The sequence below is a fragment of the Hemiscyllium ocellatum genome (genome assembly GCF_020745735.1).
Source record: "Hemiscyllium ocellatum isolate sHemOce1 chromosome 27 unlocalized genomic scaffold, sHemOce1.pat.X.cur. SUPER_27_unloc_13, whole genome shotgun sequence".
Classification (NCBI taxonomy): Eukaryota; Metazoa; Chordata; class Chondrichthyes; order Orectolobiformes; family Hemiscylliidae; genus Hemiscyllium; species Hemiscyllium ocellatum.
Window position 1 is genome coordinate 397,864 of NW_026867480.1, and position 25,661 is coordinate 423,524.

General features: G+C 46.5%; 2 non-coding genes across 2 annotated transcripts; one reads left to right on the top strand and one right to left on the bottom strand.

The window, feature by feature from the left end:
- Nucleotides 1-7,855: 7,855 nt before the first annotated feature.
- Nucleotides 7,856-7,927, bottom strand: trnae-uuc (transfer RNA glutamic acid (anticodon UUC)). The gene has a single exon. It is a non-coding gene; the product is annotated as a tRNA-Glu (tRNA).
- Nucleotides 7,928-17,705: 9,778 nt separating this feature from the next.
- trnan-guu (transfer RNA asparagine (anticodon GUU)) lies at nt 17,706-17,779 on the top strand. Its single transcript has one exon. It is a non-coding gene; the product is annotated as a tRNA-Asn (tRNA).
- The last annotated feature ends 7,882 nt before the right edge of the window (nt 17,780-25,661 follow it).

Consider the following 25,661-nt stretch of genomic DNA (forward strand, 5'->3'; position numbering starts at 1 on the left):
TGGCATTTTCCTATTCCTATTGCTTATGGTTCCCGAGCCCTCAACTCTGATACAGTGTCCTGGCTTCAGTATGTGCCATTACTGAGAGCGCTGATGTTCTCTTGTGTAATATCAACAACTTAGCAGCTGCTGAAACCTCTTGCTCCTCTGTTACCTCTAAACACAATAACACAATATGCCAATGTGTTCAGGGGAGGCAATGGTCGACTTTATTGTCAGCAGACTATTCACCCAAGTAATGTTCTGGGAACCTGGGTTCATAACCTGCCACGGCAGATGGTGGAATCTGAATTCAATAGAAATCTGGAATTAAAAGTCTAATGATGAAACCGTTGTGGTTTGTTGTAAAAATCTTATCTGGTTTCCTGCTGTCCAAACCTGATCTGATCTGATCTACATGTGATTTCAGATCCGCTGTCAGCTGGTTGAATCTTCACTGCCCTTTCAGTCAATTCTTAAAGCTCACCTTTTTTAACTATGATGTTGCCAGAATGATTTATAGACGGCATAGGCTGGGATTTTTTTTTCACTGGAGTGTAGAAGGTTGTGGGTGGAGGTTATGGAGGTTTGTTACATCATAAGGGACAAAGATAAGTTGAATAACCAGGGAGTTCAAAATTTGGGAGTATATTTTTAAGATGAGAGGGAGAAGATTTAAAATGGACGAGGGCGGGGGAACCTCTTTTACATTGAAGGTATGGAATGAACTGTCAGAGGAAGTGGTGGATGCAGGTAACGTTACAATGTTTAAAATTATTTGGATAAGTACATATGAGTCAAACACAGGAATGTGGGTCTAATCTTCCCCCAGATATTCAAAGTGACAACCAGTCAGAGGGGGGACAGGGCCATGCGATTCGTTGTTGTGCGGCATGTGTGACAGCTGCAACAAGATGTCCCAACTCCTGTGCTCAATGTTCTGACCAATGATAGCAAGCATGCCAAAAGCCTTCTACACCACCCTGTCTACCCACGACTCCATTTTCTCGGAACTAAAAACCCGTAACACGAGATCTCTTGGTTCAAAATGCTGCATATGAAAAAGATTTGCTGCTTGTTGGTAGACGTTAATATTTGGTGCATGTCTCTCCTCTAATTTGGTATCTTAGACTGAATGCCATCACTGATGAAGTCCAGTGTGCCAAAACCTGAACTTCAAAATCTCTCTGTTCAACGACACTCAAGGTCCTACCATTCACCATGTAAATCCGACCTTGGTTTGACTATACAAAATGTAAGACCTCATACTTAGCTATATTAAACTCCATTTGCCAATAACTTTAAACTTATGCAATCTAGTTCTGGACTCGCCCTCCCCAGGGAAAAGACCTTTTCAATTTACCCTATCCATGCCCTCATGATTTTATAAACATCTATAAAGTCACCCCTCATCCTACAAAACTTCTGGGAAAATGACCCCAGTCGATTCAGCCTCTTCCTGTAGCTCAAACCCTCCAACCCTGTCAGCATCCTTGTAAATGTTTTCTGAATCCTTTCAAGTTTCACAACGTCCTTCCTGTAGCAGAGAGCCCAGAATTGCATGCAGTATTCCAACAGTGGTGTAATCAATATCCTCTCTGAAGAGGATTTAAAAAAATATAACTACAAGCAAATCAGGTTAGTTGGGCATGACTTTCACATAGCAGTTTGTTTTGGCTGTCCTTCATTAATCTATGTTTTTCTTCAGTTATGAGAAAATATTTTGTGGGATGTGATAATTGTGAGCACACCCAACATTTGCTCATTAACCCTCATGGCCCTTGGACAGAGTAGTTGTGACTACATGCTAGAAGGCAGTTGAGAGTCAACCACATTATAGTCGGTCTGGAGTCACAAGGAGTGTGTGTGTGTGTGTGTGTGTGTGTGTGTGTGTGTGTGTGCGCGCGCACGCACGTACATGCATGCAGGGTTCATGAATGGTAGGTTTCCTGCCTTAAAAAAGAAAGTTTCTGGAGAAACACAACAGTTCTGGTAGCATCTATGAAGAGACAACAGTGTTACTGCTTTGAGTCCAGTGGTCCTTCAAAACTTGACTGAATTCAAAACATCTCTCCAAAGATTCTGCCAAACCTGTTGAGTTTCCCAAGCAATTTTGCCCTTTGTTGCTGATCTCCAACATCTGCAATTCATTATTTTAGTGAATAACTGTTTCCTGTTTGCCAAGACAGAGAGAAACTCTCACTTCCAGATCTTTTAATTAGTTGAACATAAATTCTACCAGAAGCCATGATAGGATTTCAATTTGTGTTCTCAGAAGACTTTGATCTCTGGGTTGCTCAATCATTATCACTAGATCCCAGTCTTCCCTTCAATGAAAGTGTTCTCCTGAATATTTTCCTTTATTTATTCATGGGATGTCGCACTTTGTCTCCCACTATTATTCTGGGAAACATCAACTTCAATTTCCTGCTGTTTCCCCATAATCCTCAATTCCCTTTCTGATTAAAAAAAAATGTTAGTTTTGAATGCACTTAACAATCCAGGCTCAACAGCTGTCCTAAATATGCAATCCCTTATTTGCAAGTTATTCCCTCAGGTTCTAAACTCACCCACAAGGGTAACCTTTCCCACATGTAGCCTGTCACGTCTCCTCAGAATCTTGTTTGTGACAATAATGTTACCTCGAAATCTTCTTACTTCTAATAACCACGAGCCCAATCTATTCATTTCTCCTTATAAGACATTATTTCCATTCCTGATATCGTCCTGGTCAACCTTCTCTAGTCTGCCTCCAATGTCAGTATATCTTCCCTTAGCTAAAAGGCCCAAACCTTTTGCTTAACCTGTCGATATCCCTCTCCATGTCATCCTCACCACCTGCATTCCCATCAACTGTCTCCACTGCAGTCTTGGCAATAGTACATTCACTTCACTTTTCCAAGTAATTCATATACATATTGTAAATAATTTTGGCCCCAGCACTGATCCCTGTGCCACATTGTTCGTTACAAGTTGCGATCCTGAACATGCCTCTTATCCCTGCTGCATCATTGGTGAGCCAATCATGTATCCATACGGTTAGACTGTCTCCAATATCATGTGAATATCATTGGCTCTGCCAGCAAGTCTTCCCAAACTGTCCTTGAAAAAGTGGTGATGAGCTGCCTCTTAAATTGCTTCACAAATATGATGTGGTCTATAATGAAGGTTCAGGATCGAGTTCCAGGATTTTGATCAATAACATCGAAGCAATGCGTATATGTCACAGTTAGAATGTTGTGTTCACACTTATCTCCTCTTGCTGGTTGAAGTGATGGAGTAGAAATTGCTCTTGAAGAGCCGCCACTCATATAACCAAGCCAAACAGATCGATTGTGGCCAGAGACTCTGCCATTTTGACTTCTCATCAATCTACATTCTTTCCATCCAAGTTTTAGTGACATCAAACTGCCGCGCAATGCTGTTATGGCCTCAGTAAACTATAATAACGGGAAGATCGCTGGAATGATTTTCTACATCCGACTGCAATATAAATACAGATCATTATTTCCAGTTTTGGTGGAACAAAAGACATGGTATTCGTGGATAATAACAGTTAGTGCAAACACAGTTAGCCATCGATAAATATTAATCCTGTTCACTTCAATGGCCAATTTCAATTCAGAAACCAAGTGCACTCGGCTGCTTGTAACATAGACAACATGACACAACGGCTCATAGGAGGAGAAATGGGGCATTGAGGAGGAGTGAAATGTTTGCTTTTGGTCACCTCCACAATTGTTAGAAAAACAGGTTGAAAGGATTCTTAAAAGGTGGCTGAAGTAATGGTGTGGCATAACACTTCAGACAGAGCAAAGTGGAAGACCACTTTCTAGTGGAAGAAAAAGAATTTTCTTATTTCTGAAAGAACTGGGAAACAGAAGAGGGGATGAAATCTGACATGGGAGCTATTTCCTATTTATTGAGGATGTTGCTTCATCACAGTCTTGGTTTCGAGCATAAGCTCTTGATCAGGAATAAAGGGTGGCCCAAGGGGACTGAGAGATAAATGGGAAGGAAGTGGGGCTGGAGGGAAGGTAGCTGGGAGTGCAATAGATAGATGGAGGCAGCAATTGATGGTGATAAGTCAGAGATGAGGGTGGAGCAAATAGGTGAGAAGCAAGGTGGACAGGTTTGACAGGTCAAGAGATTGGTGTCGAATTGGAAGGTTGGATCTGAGACAAGGTACGGGAGAGGAAATGAGGAAAGTGATGAAATCTACATTGATCCCATGTGGTTGGAGGTTCCGAAGGCAGAAGATGAGGTGTTTTTCCTACAAGCGTCGGGGATAAAGAGTTTGGCAGTGGAGGAGGCCCAGGACTTGAATGTCCTTGTTGGAATGGGAGGGGGAGTTTAAGTGTTCAGCCACAGGGCGGTTGGTCGTTTCGTGTCAGTGACCCAGAGCTGTTCCCTGAAACGTTACGCTTGTTGGCATCCAGTGTCCCCAATGTGGATGAGACCATATTGCGAGCAATGGCCATTAACTTATGAATAGATTGCATAAATCTTAGCCTGCCAGAGTTATTTTCTTTCATTAAATTATAGAAAAAATTAATTAAATTGTGTGACTGCATGAAACGGTTTGATGGTCAGATTTGAATCATCACACCCAAATGAGACAATGCCATGAATATCAGTGAACTGCTCTTTTTTGTTAAAAACCACAAGTTCTTGATTTATTTTCACAACTTACTGGTATTCACACCTGCACATTCAATGTCAAACTCTGACATCAGAAATGAAATTACACCAGTAATTTTGACTTACAATATTCGAACAAACAAATTAATAGCACACAGTGAATACCAAGTCTGATTAATATGAAATTAAATTTGACCAAACAAATCTAAAATCAAGATGAGAGATAACAAATGGAGGAAGGGCAGAAGGCAAGAAATGCAGCATCATAGAAGGTAATCCTCCAGGGAGTGTATTTTACCAACTACCACGGCTAAATCTAAACACTGATATGATCCTCCGGTTTTAATGTAAACCATAGCCCCATACAGTAGGTACCATTTAAATGAGTAAAAAATGCAAGCCTTGAGCATATCCAGCCTCCAGCCTTACCCCCCGCTTCTTGGTGCTTGGACCTTCCTCCAGTTCCGGGGGGTTGTTGAACCCCTGGGCTCCAGCTGCCACTCTTCCATTGAAGAAGCTTTTGGGAAACAGATGCAAAGGCAAGATACAGAACAGAGCACCTTTGCAAATGAAAGCAGCTTACAGAGACATCACATGATTTTTAGCCATCGACCTCAAGGTTATCTGCCCAGCATACTCACGCAGCACTACTCTGCTTCTGTGCTCCCAGCAGCTGGATTGTGGATCAGTTTAAAGTCGATCCTATATCTCTGACAACATCGGTACACAAGGCAGTGAAGAAAGGTTTCAGCACACTGGCCTTCATCAGTTAGAGAATTGAGTATAGATGTTGGCAAGTTATGTTGCAGTTATACAGGACGTGGATGAAGCTGCACCTGGAATATTATGATCAGTTTTGGTCCCCTTGGTGTTCTGACTTCTGACACTTCAATTCTGCGTTTGTGTTGAACTTGATGGGATATCTGAAACTTTTCAGGAGGTGAGCTCAACAAGATTGAAAAATTCCAAGTTACTTGGAGTCTATTTTAAACTTACATCAGGACCAGTAGGCAGAGACACGTACAACATGGAAACAGATCTTTCGTCCAACTTGTCCATGCTGACCTGATATCCTAAATTAACCTAGTCCGAGTGGTTGTTGGGTGTAGGGGAGGCAATTGCAGTCCAGCAGAAAACAAAAACAGCCCACCTACTCTCCCACTGCACCCAGTGTCAGAACTGCCAGAAGGTTCAGTCCTGGGAGGTGACCCAAGACAGCGTCACCGGTAGGATCTGATTGCTGGGAGCGCTGGTGCCCGCTCAGGTGCTTCTGCAAGTTGCAGGAAAACATGAATCTCTTCCCACACTCGGGCCAACTGAAGTGCATCTCCCCAGTGTGGACACACTGATGCTTCAGCAGGGAGGAGGAATTGCTGAAGGACTTCCCTCACTCAGGGCAGCAAAATGGCCTCCTCCCTCCACCCCACCCCCATCCCCGTGTGGACCAGCTGGTGCATCAGCTGTGTGGAGGAGCGGGTAAAGCCCTTCCCACATTCGGGGCAGGAGAACAGCTTATCCCCGGTGTGGACGGACTGGTGCCTCAGCAGGGCTGAGGAATTGCTGAAGGCCTTCCTGCACTTAGGGCAACTGAACGACCTCTCCCCCATGTGGACCCAGCAATGGGCCAGCAGGTCGGAAGAAAGAGCAAAACACTTCCTGAACTTGGGGCAGAAGAAAGGCCACTCTTCAGTGTGGACCCACTGTTGTCTCAGCAGGTGGGAAGAACTGCTGAAGGCCATCTCGCACTTAGGGCCGGAGAACAGCCTTCCCCGGTGTGGAAACAACTGGTGCGTCAGCAGGGCAGAGGAATCACTGAAGGCCTTCCCACACTCAGGGCAGCAGAAGGGCCTTTTCCCCTCTGTGGACCCATTGGAGCTTCAGAACCCTTTCAAATTTCACAATATCCTTCTGATAGGAGGGAGACCAGAATTGCACTCAATATTAACCCAAAGTGGTCTAACCAATGTCCTCTACAACCACAACATAACTTCCCAACTCCAATACTCAGTCAGAGGATTCCAAAAGCTTTCAAAACTCACAAAAAACAAACAGGAAAGAATGGAGGACAAACCGAATTTTTGAGAGTCAGCTTGGAAGCATCACTGAGAAATCGGCGGACTGGGTTTATTGGGTACCCATTCTCCTTAAATACACTATATACGTATTTCTCTCGTGCTCTTCCTAATTTCTCTGTGCTGCAGTGTGTCATGGCTCGTTGAAATAATGTCCTGACGCAGCTTCGTTTGTGGGTGTTGGGATGATTACTTCTGTGGTTAAGTATTTGGTTTGTGTGTGTTGTTTTTCTGTAGATGCTAGTTTGAAGTTCCCCATTGACTGTTCGCTCTACTGTGACATCTAAGAATGGCACTTTGCTGTTGTTCTCCTCCTCTTCAAACCAGGAGCCCCCCTCAGGCCATAGTCTCACTACTTGGAACACCAATATACAGACCAGTCAAAGGCCTCCACTGAAGACTAAAACACCAAGTCGAAGATTCACGCCACTCCATTTACTCCACCCAAGAATTCCTGAACATCAATGATCCGAAGATAGAAGAGGATGGAATAATGATGTCGGTTGACAAAGCAGCCCGGTTCACATCCATTAACATCAACGTGGCCAAAGAAAACTGAAGAAACTATTCGAAGAACCAAAGACACAAACACAGCACCAACTTCATCAGCAAAGATAGCACTGTCAAGCGCATGGAACTGTGCCTTAACCAAACGCTTCATATTCAGTAACAAGCCCTACAAACAAATCAATGAAACACCCATGAAACCACCAGTATCAGGATTCCTAACAGAAGCAACAATGCAGAGACTCGAACAAACAACCCTTCCAACGACCCAACCCAAACTTTGGGTCAGCTACAGCGATGACACAGTCATCAAAAACTGAAACAAATTAGAGGAAACCTACAACACCATCAACAATCTCCTTACTGGCATAAAATTCACAAAATAGGAGAACAACAGCAAAGTGCCATTTCTCGATATCACAGTAGAGCGAACAGTCAACGGTAATATTCAAAACAGCGTCTACAGGAAGACAACACACGCGAACCAAGAACTTAGCTACAGGAGCAATCATCCCTAAACATAAAAACAATCCTGAATCAGGACACTATTTCAACGAGCCATACACATTGCCACAGCCAGTCACTCCGAAGACCAACAAGTAACTGTACAGCACATTTAAGGAGAATGGGTAGCCAAAAAATCTATTGAAAACTGCTTCCCTGACCGAGAATCGAACCCGGGCCGCGGCGGTGAAAGCGCCGAATCCTAACCACTAGACCACCAGGGAGATGCCGGTACTGGCTGACAGCTATACTATAAATTTCTTCCCTGCCCGGAAATCGAATCTGGGCAGCGGTATATCTAAAAGCATATTGTTAAAGTTTGAACATTGCGAGTGTTGAAATTGTGTGATTCTGAGCGAAATCACAGTTCGAAAAACGGAATGTGGGAACTTCGACGGAGTTTATACGATTTGCACGTCGGAGATTTGTCTGCGGGTGCGTGATGGGAGCATAACCCAGGAGGGAAACTATCTGTCCCATTCACTCAATGTCATCTTTAGCAGCTTTCCCGTATGACGGCGCACTGTTCAGCACCTCGTCTTCTGATCTGCTTTCCAAAGATCTTCGACATAATTATTTCACATTGATATACTGGCCCAATGTGCACAGGTGAGATGGCACACTCGTGGAGGTCTGCGGGGTCTTCTCCTTTTCTGTGTATCCTATGTCGAGGAGGGCAATGCTTGTCACTGGTCACTCCGGTGTCAGAGAAAAGTTTAGAAACAAAACGGTTTAATTTTCTGCCGGTAGAGAGGGCCCGGTTCCTGGGGACGGGCAAACAGCAGCAGGGAGACTGAATGAGAAGCAGCTGTTCAGGAAAGTCTTTGCCGCTTGCAATTCTGAGAGCAATGTCAAATGTATTTCACACTGAGCAAGACTCAGCTGGTTCAAGAGGTAGGGCGGGGATGGATGGGGGTTCGATATGTCGCTCGTTGGTCTCGGGGTATGATTCTCCCTTTGGGTCTTTTTCTACACAGACTTGCGAGAGATCCCGGACGAGCCCGCGTTTCATGGCTTGTACCAAAGTGCTTTCAAAAATTTCGCAAAAAGTACCTTCGTTAAACGAGATTGGGCTCCTTGGAGTACGCGTGGTGCAGAAAGCAAGGAAGTGAAATGATTGGAGATAGCGTTAAACAGGTTGACGTGAGTGGTGCGATGTTTGAGGAATGTCAGTGATAAAGCTAGATTAGAAAATGCGAACAGCTCTCCTCGGAGAACGGAAGTTTGAAATCTGGCCTGAAGGAACTTTACCAAGTCATGCGGGGTCTGGACAGAGAAAGTAATGTAGTCAAACTGCTCTCACACCTGAAAGGATCGGCTGGGTTTTAAAGTCTTGAGGAAAAGAACTAAAAGTGACATTAGGAAGAATACTTTCGTACAGGGAGTGGTTGGGGTCAGAAAATCCCGATCTGACATTTACACAGAGGCATAGACGCAAAAGGGAAATTGGTGGTCATGTTTAAAGTAACAATGTGTAGAATTACATGGAGAAGGCAAGAGAATGATACGAATAGACACGCACATTTACTTACTGTTTCGAACCAGCAGAGCGAAGGTGGGCCGCATGGCCGCCGTCTGCGCTGCGATACATGTTGTGATTCAGTGTGAAATCACAGTTCGTCCAACCGAATGTGGGAATTTAGTAAAAGCGTTTCTATTTACACGGCCTCCATACGTCTGCGCACCAGCATATTACACGACAGCAGCGGAGGTCTTTGACATCAGGCTCGAACGTGCATGCCGCGTGCCAGGCGAAAGGCTGAAGGGACCTGTGGAAAACGAAAGACAATGTAGGTGTAGAGTGGCACAGCGAGAGTGTGCTGGCCCCTTAAGCCGCAGGTCGATGCATCGAAGCTGCCCTTTGTCATAGAACTTCGTTTCGTATCTTGCCTTTGCATCTACTTCCTGAGGGTCTGAATGCCATGTATCGTTCCGAAACTCACGCGGTTCAAGTAACATGCTTTTTGGAGGTCTGAGTGGATTTCCCCTATTCTTCGTAGGTTTCCTATGAACTAAATCGCAAAACCACTTCTGTGAAATGCCAATGAGTTGATAAAGTTGAAACACATGCCTTGCAGTTTCGTCCATTCCCTGCAGTAATTCGCCACGCCTGTTCAGACGTGAATGACAAGCCGATCAGTCTGTCACAAAGGGTATCACCATTCAGACATAGTCCCCCACTGTTAGTACGCATTTCACGGGTTGTGAATAACCTCAAAGAGAGACAAGTGACAGAGAGTCACCATGGACTCGACGGGCTGAACGGCTTCTGCCTGCGCGTGAATGATGCTACGTGTTTATGCCGTCCCACTGCCTGTCTCTGGGACAGAGAGGCTGAGGGAGCAACAATGGTTCATTTTTACCCGTCCCTTCCGTGTTGGACTGCCTGCAGTCCCTCAGCTCAGGGCCGTGGGAAGGACTCTCAGTGAGTGAAGGTTTCACTCGGATTCTCTTCATCTGGGACACTTGGGGCTCAGATGTTAACTGCTGCGCAGTCGCAGCAAAGAAGGCGATGCCCACTTTGCAATAGACTTTCCGTAAGATTGCTGCGTGAAGGACGGTTTCTGAACACCAAGAAGGCTGCACAACAATGTGAATTGACCTGGGCGAAGAGTCCTCGGTGTCCATTTCTCTCTGTCCTGCCAGCACAGCATCTTTCTATCTCTCCGTTAACAGGACCTTTGGAACACGTTCAAAGCTGCCCATTTCCTCCGCATGACTGTAACTGACTTCTCCTGCCTCACGTAATAGTGAGAGAGAGAGAGAGAGCAGAAGAGCGAATGGGCTCTGGCTTCCATCAGCACAGCTTGTAAGTAGAAACAAAATGGTTCAATTATCCACCAGTGGAGACAGCCCGGTCCCAGGGAACGGGACAAACAGCAGCGTCCAGGGAGCAGGGAGGCAGATTGAGAAGCAGATGTTCTTGAAACTCGTCCCTGCTTGCAATTCTGGGAGCAATGTACAATGTATTTCGTACTGAGCAAGTCTCAGCTGCTTCAGGAGGTGGCTGCACCCATGGCTGGTGGCTTGTTAGTCTGGGATATGATTCTAGCTTTGGGTCTTCTAGTATATGCAGCCGTGTGAGAGTTCCCGGGTTCCAATCCCAGGCGAACTCCCATTTCTTAAATTGACATGAGCAAAAATGCCCGATCAATTTTCTTAAAAAGCCGCTTCTTAAATAAGATCGGACTGCCTGAATTAGGGACGGCGCGGAGCCGCCATTGCTGTGAACAAGGCGAAGGGAAACACGTGTTGAAAGTGAAAACAAGGATTGCAGATTTTTGGCCCGAGCAATCCGAGTCTGAATGAATCCTCCACCTGCATTACGCTCAATTCTGAGGGTGATACTTCAGGAAGCGGGGAAGTGAAGTGATTGCAGACGGCGCTGAACATGTTAACGTGAATGGTATCGTTCTGAGGAATGTCAGCAATGAAGGGAGATTGGAAAGTTTGGGGCAGCTCTCTTTGGAGAACAGAGGGCTGATAGCTGGCCTGATTGAAGTTTTCCACATCATGAGGGTTTTAGACAGAGGAAATGATGCAGTGAAAATGATCCCAGGCCTGAAAAGATCGAGAACGATTTGGCAGAGATTTAAAGTCATCAGGAAAATAAGTAAAAGTGACATCAGGAAGACCGTTTTCGCACAGGGAGCGGGGCCAGTAAATCCCTGTCTGACAGTGACAAAGAGGCAGATTCAATGGACACAAAAGGAAATTCGGTGGACATGTTCAATGTAACAACGTGCAGATTTACAGAGAACAGGCGACAGAGTGGGACATGTATTTACATATTGTTTTAAATCAGCAGAGCTAAGGTGGGCTGCATGGCCTCAATCTGCGCTGTCACGGATTTCGTGATTCTGAGTGAAACCGGAGTTGGACCAACAGAATGGAGGAAATTTGACAACGGATATATTCTGCCCAACAGGATACTCCATTACAGCAATGAAGGTGTTTTGACATCATTCTCGAAAGTGCATGACACAATGCAGATTCAAAACTGAGGATTCATTTGAATCACTGAGTAATTTGTTTACAGTTATTCAGTTGAGGTGAGTGGAGTTGCGCATTGGGAGCCACTCCAGTTGATCTGGCGAAGCCGTTTTCTCCTGTGTGATAGTCCCACCAGCACTCCAATTTGCTGTGCTTCCAGTCAGTAGATACAGATTACTGTCCCATACTGATACATGGGCTTGTGAAGGTCTGAGTGCTCTTCTCCTGTTCACTGTCGGCCTCCTATGATCCGAATAATCAAACTTCTCTTCTCCGAGAGTAGGAATAAACTGGTGAAGGTGAAACACATCAGTTGCGGTGTGTCCCATGTGCAGGAGGCCCTGCAGTAATTCCCCACGCTGTTTCACACAGCAGCATCCTCTCGGTGAATTACACTTGGCAAAAAAATCGATTGAACCAAATCAGTGTCCGCCACAGTATTTTAGTGACACCGTTTATAAAATTCAGGCTCACCGTTAATGTGAAGAGGGGCCGTCAGACTGTAGTTTCCGCTCCTTATGTTGAATAAAGATAATTTCAACTGTGTCCAGTGAGAGGAAAGAATTTGCTGTTGGTGGGATCGAAAGTTTACGCAAAGGAGACTTAGCTCAACAAATGTATGGAGGGAGCACAATCCTTCCTTGAAGGTGAAATGTAAGAAGCCGACATTTAGTGAGCCTGACGTGATTTGAACACGCAACCTTCTGATCTGGCGTCAGACGCGCCACCGTTGCGCCACAAGCTCACGAGGCACTGGTCGCTTCTATTCATACTTAAGGGAAGTGATCACACTGCAATGATTTTCCGTTATGAGTAACAACGGAGATCAACAGTTCATGTCTGTTCTGTTTCTCCCCCCTCTCTTTCTGTCTCTCGAAACAATTTCCAACTCTGTCTCAATGAAAATCTGAAAGAATTGCGGATGCTGTATATCAGAAACAAAAAACAGGAGTTGCCGGTGACCCTTCCACAGAACTGATGGTGATTGGGAAAATGTCGGTTTATATGCAGGAGATATGGTGGGAGGAATCAAGGACAATGGAAATGAAATGTCAAGGCTACATGAGAAAAACAAACCAGTAAAGTTGCTGAATGACTTTCTGCTGTCCTATTCGATTAAAAAAGATGACAAGAAATACAGAATATAACTTCAGTGCTAGATTAGAATGTGAAAAACAATAGCCACAAAGCTTTTATAACAGTGAATAATATCAAATATACACCATATGAAGCAACATATGTCTACATTTAAATCAACGTGCCAATCCGTTAGATTCTGCTCCATCACATGAGTAATTACACTTTTAATTCTGAACATGAGGAAAGTATCAATGTTTTCCAAAATGCAAATTGTATCCACTGTCTCCCGTCAATAAATATCTCTGAGAACATCGGAGTCAAGTCACAGCGCTGTCAGATGAAGGGGAAGCTGAAACAGCCTCACACGCTGCTCACGGGCACATTTTACTTTCCCCAACTCAACGCGTCAACCACTGCGGCTCCTGGGAGTGGAAAGGAAACAATCACCAAAACCCAGTCTTAGTTTTGTGAATCTTCAGAAAATAAGCAAACCTTCATCCCTTCGGATTTTCTATCCTGGGCTGACAGGGATGGGTTTTATCACTCTTTTGTCGGATATTGCAAGTGGATGTTTTGCAGAAAAGCTCCGCAAGGCAATCTGATTAATCAGGATCTGGATGTTTTCGGTCTTTGAATGTAAGTGTTGTGCTCCAGAACTTTGTTGTTCACAGTTTATAATATTAATCTGCCCAGTCCCCTGTACCACTTGTCGAAAATGTTTAATTTGCGTCTTGTAATCCTTTCACTGTCTGCTAATTAGTGCTTTACCTAAGTTATCTTGACCTTGCATACCTGAAGCCTCAAGCTAATTTCACGAGAAACATTCTCCAGTTCAAAAGCCAACTGTTAGTGATGGTTCCTTTTCTTGTACCGTATCCAATTTCAGATCGATGTTGTTAATGTCCCTTTTATTAGAGTAAAAAATGAGGTCTGCAGATGCTGGAGATCAAAGCTGAAAATGTGTTGCTGGTTAAAGCACAGCAGGTTAGGCAGCATCTCAGGAATAGGGAATTCGACGTTTCGAGCATAGGCCCTTCATCAGGAATGAGAGAGAGTAGCCAAGCAGGCTAAGATAAAAGGTAGGGAGGAGGGACTTGGGGGAGGGCGATGGAGGTGGGATAGGTGGAAGGAGGTCAAGGTGAGGGTGATAGGCCGGAGTGGGGTGGGGGCGGAGAGGTCAGTAAGGAGATTGCAGGTTAGGAGGGCGGTGCTGAGTTGAGGGAACCGACTGAGACAAGGTGGGGGGAGGGGAAATGAGGAAACTGGAGAAATCTGAATTCATACCTTGTGGTTGGAGGGTTCCCAGGCGGAAGATGAGGCGCTCCTCCTCCAGCCGTCGTATTGTCATGTTCTGCTGGTGGAGGAGTCCAAGGACCCGCATGTCCTCGGTGGAGTGGGAGGGAGAGTTAAAGTGTTGAGCCACGGGGTGGTTGGGTTGGTTGGTCCGGGCGGCCCAGAGGTGTTCTCTGAAGCGTTCCGCAAGTAAGCGGCCTGTCTCCCCAATATAGAGGAGTCCACATCGGGTGCAGCGGATGCAATAGATGATGTGTGTGGAGGTACAGGTGAACTTGTGGCAGATATGGAAGGATCCCTTGGGGCCTTGGAGGGAAGTGAGTGTGGAGGTGTGGGCGCAAGTTTTACATTTCCTGCGGTTGCAGCGGAAGGTGCCTGGGGTGGAGGTAGGGTTGGTGGGGGGTGTGGATCTGACGCGGGAGTCACGAAGGGAGTGGTCCTTGCGGAACGCTGATAGGGGAGGGGAGGGAAATATATCCTTGGTGGTGGGGTCCGTTTGGAGGTGGCGGAAATGACGGCGGATGATACGTTGTATGCGGAGGTTGGTGGTAGGTGAGAATCAGTGGGGTTCTGTCTTGGTGGCGGTTGGAGGAGCGGGGCTCAAGGGCGGAGGAGCGGGAAGTGGAGGAGATGCGGTGTAGGGCATCGTCGATCACGTCTGGGGGGAATCTGCGGTCCTTGAAGAAGGAGGCCATCTGGGCTGTGCGGCGTTGGAACTGGTCCTCCTGGGAGCAGATGCGGCGGGGACGAAGGAATTGGGAATATGGGATGGAGTTTTTGCAGGGGGCAGGGTGGGAGGAGGTGTAGTCCAGGTAGCTGTGGGAGTCAGTCGGTTATCGCCCGAGATAGAGATGGAAAGGTCTAGGAAGGGGAGGGAGGAGTCTGAGACAGTCCAGGTGAATTTGAGGTCGGGATGGAAGGTGTTGGTAAAGTTGATGAACTGTTCAACCTCCTCGTGGGAGCACGAGGCAGCGCCGATACAGTCATCGATGTAGCGGAGGAAAAGGTGGGGGGTGGTGCCAGTGTAGTTGCGGAAGATCGACTGTTCCACATATCCTACGAAGAGGCTACCTGGACTACACCTCCTCCCACCCTGCCCCCTGCAAAAACTCCATCCCATATTCCCAATTCCTTCATCTCCGCCGCATCTGCTCCCAGGAGGACCAGTTCCAACACCGCACAGCCCAGATGGCCTCCTTCTTCAAGGACCGCAGATTCCCCCCAGACGTGATCGACGATGCCCTCCACCGCATCTCCTCCACTTCCTGCTCCTCCGCCCTTGAGCCCCGCTCCTCCAACCCCCACTGGTTCTCACCTACCACCCCACCAACCTCCACATACAACGTATCATCCGCCGTCATTTCCACCACCTCCAAACGGACCCCACCACCAGGGATATATTTCCCTCCCCTCCCCTATCAGCGTTCCGCAAGGACCACTCCCTTCGTGGCTCCCTCGTCAGATCCACACCCCCCTCCCACCAACCCAACCTCCACCCGATGTGGCCTCCTCTATATTGGGGAGACAGGCCGCTTACTTGCGGAACGCCTCAGAGAACACCTCTGGGCCGCCCGGACCAACCAACCCAACCACCCCATGGCTCAACACTTTAACACTCCCTCCCACTCCACCGAGGACATGCAGGTCCTTGGACTCCTCCACCGGCAGAACATAACAACACGACGGCTGGAGGAGGAGCGCCTCATCTTCCGCCTGGGAACCCACCAACCACAAGGTATGAATTCAGATTTCTCCAGTTTCCTCATTTCCCCTCCCCCCACCTTGTCTCAGTCGGTTCCCTCAACTCAGCACCGCCCTCCTAACCTGCAATCTCCTTACTGACCTCTCCGCCCCCACCCCACTCCGGCCTATCACCCTCACCTTGACCTCCTTCCACCTATCCCACCTCCATCGCCCCTCCCCCAAGTACCTCCTCCCTACCTTTTATCTTAGCCTGCTTGGCTACTCTCTCTCATTCCTGATGAAGGGCTTATGCTCGAAACGTCGAATTCCCTATTCCTGAGATGCTGCCTAACCTGCTGTGCTTTAACCAGCAACACATTTTCAGAATGTCCCTTTTATTTCTTCAGATCCACGTTTCGCTCACAGGGCATGAACAGAACTGTCACCAAATACATTTACCAATCTACGTTCATTCTATCGTTTGTATTAGCATTTTCAACATTTCTCATCAAAATAACTCGAGAGACTTTCATCACCATTTTCTGTGAACAGTTCTACATTAGCTTTGCTGAATGAACCCCAAATTTCTTGAAGTGGCTCCTTATTTTCGGCCCTGATTATTCATCTCTCTACGCACGGAAATGGATCCTTCCCACCCGCTCTGTCCCTCATCAATGTGTGTAATTCAATTCAATCTCCCATCAGCCTCCTCTGTCCTGATGAAATCCAGGGGAACAGGATACGTTGGGGCTATGGCGCGGACAGGACAAGTCCAGTGATCACCTTTCCTGTTAGAGCAATTCCATGAGAAATTTTTGACCACAACTTCGGGAGTGTAGTTGTGGCCGAACATTTAAAGTGCTTGCGTGGAGATCCTTTGGGGCTTCCCCGCCCAGGGTGGTAACCTGCTGACTATGCTTTCTTCGCTGGCGATTTTAAATGACTTCCTGTTGTTTGCATTATCGCTCAAGCTTCAGAAAACCCGTCTCAATAAAGTCCCGTTTTCTCATGTCTGGGAATTGATTTCCATGCAGGAAACTCGTGTTCGGAACAAACAGCGTGCCAGACTCAAAACGTCAGCTCTGTTTACCTTTCCACAGATGATACACGACCTGTTGGCTTTCTGCAGTATTCTCTGTGTTTATTAGGCACAAGTGCTGCTTTTCATTCAAGAACTTCAATTTCTGTCCTCTGGTAACTGACTCTGGTTTGTGGCAATTGGTTCTTCTGATCATTAATCTGCCCATTCCCACCGCTTCTTCTCCCATCATTACCAACAGCCCCAGGAAATCTCCAGTTAAACTTCTTTGCTCCAAAGCGAACATTCCCAACCTTGGGAATGTCTCCCCACATTGGAAATTCCTCATCCCTGGAAATGAAGCATGGCGTACACTTGGGAAGCGATTTTGGCATAATATTGTCAGTTAGGAAATGGAAAAATGTTCATGAAGCAAAACAGAAATCCCAGTCTCCAGCTTTGTGAACCTTTAGAAACTCTTTGGGAAGCGGATTTAGATGAGAATGAAAGATGAACCGTCCGACTGAGCACAGACAGTCCAGCCACCGTCCCCTTGTTGAAGAGGCCGGGAGATTGACTCTGATGTTCTCGGGACATGAACTGATCTGAGACGTTGAAAGAATTGTCGTTCGTGCACATCAGGAATTCAAACCCCTTCTCGCCTCCGAGCCAATGAGGGAACTCGGGAACAGGCAAAACACTGAAAGGCTCGATGGGCGACGGTCCCGGAGGAAGAAAACTAGTTCCTCGTGACATGGATATGTCTGCAGAGGGTGGGATCAGACTGTCCCCGGTGTCTCCACAATGAATGTCCCAGGCATTATTCAGAAAAAGTAAAGGTGATAGACGACAATTGTAACTCTCGGCGGGGCAGGCTGAATTCTGAATTCACTAATAGCCTTCCCTAAGCGATGGCGTAGGCCCGGATATCCCATGTCTCTGTGGCGCAATTGGTCAGCGCGTTCGGCTGTTAACCGAAAGGTTGGTGGTTCGAACCCACCCAGGGACGCTTAGCTTTTTTCCTCTTCCTTGGCTTCGCGACTGTGTGCACTTTAATGGGGTCAGGAAAATGTTATCCAAGCGGAAACCTTCTCCACAATGGGGTTTCTGAATTGTATTATTGTCTAACGTAAGGGACTGCGGATGCTGAGGACCCGAGACAAAACAGAGAAACTCGGCAGGTTTGACAGCACCTGTCGGAGAAAACGGAATTCTGAAATGCTGAGTCTGATTCTCTTTCCATAGATGTTGCCTGACCTTCTCCGTTCCTCCTGAAATTTCTAGATTTGTTTTTAACTGAAAGTTCATTTCATCTTTTGCGATGAAACACCTAGACTCGCTGTGTGCAAATATTTAACCCTTTCGAATCACTGAAGTGAATGGATTCAAACAAACTCTGCGATGATTCACTCTTTCTCAGCTCCGCAGGCAGACAGACCTGGGAAGTGAAGCTGTCAGTGTAGTTCTGTATTCGTGGGCCGAGTGGTTTATGCGATGGCCTTGAAACCCATTGCGGTTTCCCCACGCAGGTGTGACCCCTGTCGACTACAAAATGAGAAATGTCGTCGAAAAGAAACGGAGCTTGCTCCCCGGCTTCTTCTTTAAGATTCAAGTCAGTGGAGGGGGAAAACTATTTCACTCACATTGGGACTGGTGGGAATCTGCAACCCACTGCCTGTTCGGGTGGAACAAGCAGATATCCGCAGAGCGTCTTTTGAGGCTATGAGCCAAGTGTCTGCAAATGAGACTAGAACAGTGAGGGACATGAAATCGTGATCGAAATGAAGCACCAGAGGACAAGGATGCTTCCTTTGCCAGTGAAAGATACTGCTTCACAAAGTTGGGACTGTGGAAGGGAAGCAGTGACGGTTATTATCTTTGGTTGTTGAAGGGCTTTGTTTAATCTTTTGTAGGACATTGCAAGTGGACGTTTTGCAGAATAGCACCACAATGCAATCTGATTAATCAGGACCTGAATGTTTTCAGTCTTTGAATGTGCGTGTTGTGCTTCAGAACACTGTCGTTCACAGTTTATAATGCTTAGCTTCCCAGTCCCCTGTATCACTTGTCGAAAATGCTTAATTTGCGTCTTGTAATCCTTTCACTGTCTGCTAATGAGGATAGCGTTTCCGTGTTTTACCTAAGTTCTCTTGACCTTGCATACCTCAAGCCTCAAGCTAATTTCACAAGAAACCTTCTCCAGTTCAAAAGTTAATGATGGCTCTGTTTCTTGTCAGCTGTTTATTGAAAGAGAGTTGGAAATTGTTTCGAGAGACAGGAGGAGATGGGGGAGAAACAGAACAGACATGAACTGTTGATCTCCGTTGTTACTCATAACGTAAAATCATTGTCGTGCGATCATTTCCCTTAATCATGAACTAGAGGGTCGGTGCTTTTGGTGAGTTTGTGGCACAACGGTAGCGTGTCTGACTCCAGAGCAGAAAATTGCGTGTTCAAATCACGTCAGGCTCACTGATATCATCTTCTTGCACTTCAAATCAGGAAAGGAGTACGTTCACTCTGTATATCTGTTGAGTCAATTTATTTTTCCAGAAACTTTCGATCACACGTGAAGCTTTGCTGTCAGCTTATTTGTGAACACTGTGTCAGGGAGGTGGTGTGTCCATTGTTTAGGTAAATGCTCAGCTCCCCCACTGTGAGAAGTCAAACACAGACTGTTCATCACGGGATTTAAACACGCAGCCCCTTCATTCAGTTGGTGACAGCGCGGTGTGAATAGCATTATACCGATACCTTTACAACATAATCTAGAGACTCCCAGCTTGATGTTTCAATGTATCAGGAGATCCCAGCTCCTCCTGTTATAGCAGAGTGACAGCGAGTTCAGATAGAAATGTTTTCCAACAACAACGAATCATTTCCTCTCACTGGACACAGTTCAAGTGATCTTTATTCAACAGCAGGAGCGGAAACCACAGTCTGACGGCCCCTCTCCACATTTTCGGTTAGCCTGAAGTTTATAAACTGTGTCAGTAAAACCCAATGGCGGATATCTATTTGGTTCAATCAGCTTTTAGCCAAGTGTAGTTGAGCGGGAGGATGCTGCTGTGTGAAACAGCGTGGGGAATTACTGCGGGTCCTCCTGCGCATAGAACACACCACAACAGATGTGTTTCACCTTCACCAGTTTATTCCCATCTCAGAGAAGATAGGTTTGATGATTCGGATCATAGGAGGCCGACAGTGAACAGGAGAAGAGCACTCAGACCTTCACAAGCCTGTCACCACAGCTGGGTCATCGTGGCCCGTGTATCAGTATGGGACAGTAATCTGCATCTACTGACTGGAAGCACAGCAAATTGGAGTGCTGGTGGGACTATCACACAGGAGAAAACGGCTTCGACCTATCAACTGGAGTGGCTTCCAATGCGCAACTCCGCTCACCTCAACTGAATAACTGTAAACAAATTACTCAGTGATTCAAAGGAATACTCGGTTTTGAATCTGCATTGTGTCATGTACCTTCGAGAATTATGTCAAAACACCTTCATTGCTGTGATGGAGTAGCCTGTTGGGCAGAATATACCCGTTGTCAAACTTCCCACGTTCTGTTGGTCCAACTCCGATTTCACTCAGAATCACAAAATGTGTGACAGCGCAAACTGAGGCCATGCAGCCCACCTTAGATCTTCTGGTTCGACACCATAGTAAATAAGTGTCCCTATTTGTATCATTCCGTCACCTTCTCCCTGTAAATCTGCACATTGTTACATTGAACATGCCCACCGAATTCCCTTTTGTGTCCATTGAATCTGCCTCTTTGTCACTGTCAGACAGGGATTTACTGACCCCACTCCCTGTGTGAAAACGGTCTTCCTAATGTCACTTTTACTTATTTTCCTGATGACTTTAAATCTCTGACAAATCGTTCTCGTTCCTTTCAGGCCTGGGAGCATTTTTATTACATTATTTCATCTGTCTAGACCCCTCCATGACGTGGAAAACTTCAATCAGGCCAGCTTTCAGCCTTCTGTTCTCCAAGGAGAACTGCCCCAACTTTCCAGTCTCCCTTCATTGCTGACATTCCTCGTTCACTTTAACCTGTTCAGTGCTGTCTCCAATCCCTTCACTTCCCCGCTTCCTGAAGTATCACCCTCAGAATTAAGCAGTAATGCAGCTGCAGGATTCACTCAGAGTCGGATTGCGCAGGCGAAAAATCTGCAATCCTTGTGTTCACTTTGAACAAATGTTTCCCTTCGTGTATTCACTGCAATTGGAGCTCTGCCCCATCCCTAATTCAGGCAGTCCGATCTTATTTAACGAAGCGGCTTTTTGAGAAAATTGTCCGGGCATTTGTGCTCAAAGTTTGTCTGGGATTGGCACCCGGGACCTCTGACACAGGCGTGAGAGCATTTTCAGAACATTATTTCCGGAGTCTAGATCCCACATGACTAGGAAAGCTTTCGTTCTCCGAGGAGAGCTGTCCCAAATCTCCAATGTAACTTCATTGCTGACATTTTTCAAACACGGCACCACTCACGTCAACCTGTTCAACGTGACCGCCAATGATGTCACTTCCCTGGTTTCTGCCCCATTCGTACTCCAGGCAGCCCGACCTCGTTTGACCAAGGTGCTTTTTGAGAAAATTGACCATTCAGTTTTGGACGAGATAAGAAGCGGTGGCTCGTCTGAGATTTGAACGCAAGACCTCTCACAAGTCTGCGTAGGAGAAGAATCAAAGGGAAAGTTATACCCCTCGACCAACAAGCCACACACCAGGGGGACGGCCCCGCCCCCACCTCTTAAACCAGCTGAGCCTTGCTCAGTGTGAAATACATTTGACATTGCTCTAAGAATTGCAAGCGGCAGTTTCCAGAACAGCTGTTTCTCATTCTGTCTCCCTGCTCCCAGGATGCTGCTCTTTTTCCCGTCCTCAGGAACCCCGCTCTCGCCACTGGCAGCTAATTAAACCATTCTGTTTCTAAACTAATCTCTGACATGCGAGTAGCCAGTTGCAAGTATTGCCCTCCTCAATATTGTGTACAGAGAACAGGAGAAGACCACTCAGAACCCCATGAGTGTGTCACCTCAACTGTGCATATTGGAACAGGATATCAACGTGAAATGTTTATGGCGAAGTGTTTTCGGATGCCGATGAGAAGGCGAGGTGCCTTTATACGGGAAAGCTGCTAAAAACGACATTAAGTGTATAGGAGTAAATGGTTTCACTTCTGGGTTATAGTTCCAACACGCACCCGTTGTGCCATTCTCCTGCATCGCACAGCAGATTTTCCAGAGAAGTATTCAGCTTTTCATCTGGCGTGTGGCATGCACGTTTCAGAACGCCGTCAAAAGACCTTCACTGCTGTCGTGTCATTTGCCGTTGTGCAGACATATCGCCGATGTGCAAAAATAAACTTTGCCTAAATTCCCACATTCTGTTTTTATGAACGGTGATTTCACTCAGAATCACAAAATTTCATAGTGGTCATAGATACACTTTGCGAACACCCGGAAGAAATGCTTACAAACGTACCTGGGGAATTTCGGTTTCAAGGCTTTTGAAATTTAAGTAGAATGAAGGGACGTTTGCCTCGAGGCTGTGTAACGTGGAGATGTGTTCCCCATGTTAACTGGTAGTGATTGACCATCCCAGTGCTTCCCGATGCAGGGCTGCCCTGACCCACAGGGAGATTTCTTTGATAAACTATCCCGGGGCTTCCAGCTGCGCCGTGACGTCATAGGGCGAGCCCACGGTGATGGCCTGCAGCTGCTGTGACACAATAATGATGCTGGCCCCGGAACATGAATACTAATTAGTTCATAAGTCACGTGGTACTGAATCATTCTATGGGGTGTTCTTTCAACTTCACAGATTTAAATATGAGAGGAGGTTAATAGGCAGGTCTTACACTTCGGGTCAACTCTTCCTTCACTCGCAACACCCAACACCCACCTCCCATTGTCCCAAGGCACTTCCCCCTGCAACAGCCGAATGTGTAACATCTGGCCGGTTACTTGCTCCCTGCTGAATATCGAAGGGCTCGAACATACTTCCAGTTAAAGCAGCACTTAACCTGCACATTTGCGACAAACTAGTCCACTGCATTCGCTGCTCAGAGTATCGTTTCCCCAACGGAGCATGAAGTATAAACTGAATGACTGCTTCGCAGAACATTTCGGTTCTGCCCGCAAAAAAAGGCCCTGAGCATCTGGTTTCCTGCCACTTTAACACGAAACCTGTTCCCTGGCCAACATCTCTGTCTCAGGTTTGCAGCAGTGTTCCAGCAAAGCTCAGCTCCAGATGGAAGAACAACGTCTCATATTCCACTTCAAAACCCTACAGCCCTCCGGTCTTCAAGATCCAGTTCCATAACTTTAGGGCCTGAAATGCCCCATGCCCTTGACCCCTACCACACACATACGAGCCCTTGTTATCTCATAGTCTGCTACGACACACTACTTATTGTTAGCCACTAACGGTCTCCGTTAATAGTTATTCACCCTCCCACACGGATCGTTATTCACTCCTTTGTCCCTCCTATTGTTCTCTCTCTGAGCTGGCGGGAAAGAGAATAATGTACACTAGAGACTCTGAGCCAGCTGAAACTTGCTCAGTGTGAAATACATCCCACTTTGCTCCAAGAATTACAAGCAGCAAAGAGTCCCCAGAACATCTGCTTGTCGTTCTGTCTCCGGGATGCGTTTTCTGACATGCGGATCGTCTTGTCATTCACGTCAGAACCGGCGTGGCGGAAGGGACGAAACCACAAGGTATGCGCTTCGAATGTATCAGCTCAGTGGCATCTCAGAGAAGTGATTTTGCGATTCAGTTCATAGGGAACCGAGGAAGACCACTCAGACCGGGACAGTATCGGTATTGAGATAATCAGGAAGTCGTTTTGACAGGCAAGATGCTGAATGGAGTACCGTCACAAAGGAACATGAGGAGAGGATGGTTTCGATCCCTCGACCTCTAGGTTATGGGCCGATCAGGCCTCCGCTGCACCACTATGTGCCAATGCAGTGATTGGAGTAGACGGTAGCGGGGAGTGCAGGTAAAGTGCTGCTTCACCTGGAAGATCTGTTTGGACCCTTGGCTAGTGAGGAGGGGGCAGGTAAATGGGCTGGTATTACACATTCGGCAGTTGCAGGGGAAAGTGCCATGGGACTATTGGGGTGGGAATGGGGGAGGCTTGATGGCAATGAATGAAGAGTGTACCCAAGGTATAACTCCTGCCCATTTACCTATTTGCCAAATAGAGTAATTTGTTAAGTGTGTACAAGGAAATTTTCTAATTTACAACGTGGATGTACATACAGGAGAGGGTGTAAAACCTAAGGGCCAGTAATCATAATTATATTAACATTAGAATAGTGATTGAAAATAATATATCAGATTTAAATGTTGAAGTCCAAATTTGGAGGAAGATTGAGGTATTCGACAAGATCTTTCAAAAGCTGATCGGGGCAGTTGTTCGCAGGTTAAGGGACTGCTGGAAAATGGGAAGCCTTCAGATATGAGATAACAAAAGTCCAGACACAATATATTCCAGTTAGGGTGAAAGGAAAGGCTGTTAGGTGTCGTGATAGATGTAGGGAATACTGGAGGACTAGAGAAAATGAGATTTTGGTTTAGAAAAACAAGGAAACATATGTCAGCTACAGACAGAGAGATCGAGTGAATCCTAAGAGTATAAAGGCAGTACGAGCATGCTGAAGAGAGAAATCATGAGGGTAAAAAGGGGACATGAGATAGCTTTGGCAAATAGAGTTAAGGAGAATCCAAAGGGGTTTTATAAAAACATTCAGGACAAAAGGGTAACAAGGGAGAGAATAGGGCCCCTCAAAGATCAAAAAGGCAGCTTATGTGTGGAGCTGCAGTAGATGGAGGAGATGCTGAACGAATATTTTGCATCAGAGTTTACCGTGGAGAAAGACATGGAAGATATAGAATGTGGGGAAATAGATGGTGACATGTTGGAAAATGTGCACATTTCAGAGGAGGAGGTGAAGGATGTCTTGAAATGCATAAAAGAGGTCAAGTTGATACAAATGTCTTGCGGTTTCGTCCATTCCCCGCAATAATTCGCTACCCTGGTTCAGACGTGAATGACAAGCATGTCAGAAACCGCATCACGACTCAGACACAGTTCCCCCACTATTAGGACGGATCCCACCGATTGTGAGTAACCTCAGAGAGAGAGACACACAGGCAGTCGCCGTGGACTCGATGGGCTGAACGGCTTGTGTCTGCGCGAGAATGGTGCTACGTGTTTATGCCGTCCCACTGCCTGTGTCTGGGACAGAGAGGCTGAGGGAGCAAAACTGGTTCACTTTTAACCGTCCCTTCCGTGTTGGACTGCCTGCAGTCCCTCAGTTCAGGGCCGTGGGGAATGACTCTCAGTGAGTGAAGGTTTCACTCGGATTCTCTTCAGATGTTAACTGCTGCGCGGTAGCAACAAAGAAAGCGATGCCCTCTTTGCAATAGACTTTCCCTAAGATTGCTGCGTGAAGACGATTTCTGAACACCAAGAAGGCTGCACAACAATGTGAATTGACCTGGGCGAAGAGTCCTCGGTGTCCATTTCTTTCTGTCCTGCCAGCTCAGCATCTTTCTATCTCTCCGATAACAGACCTTTGGAGAAAGTTCACAATCAAAGTTGTTCATGTTCCCCGCATTAATGCAACTGACACCTCTCACCCCAATGGTTTCAGAGAGAGAGAGAGAGAGAGAGAGTGCAGAAGAGCGAATAGACTCTACCCGCACCCCACCCTACACCCCGCCCCACCCCTCCAGAACAACGTGCAAGTAGAAATAAACTGGTTTAATTATCTACCAGTGGAGATAGTCCACTTCCTGGGGATGAGACAAACATCAGCGCCCCGGGGACAGAATGACAAGCAGAAGTTCTGGAAACGCTTTGCTG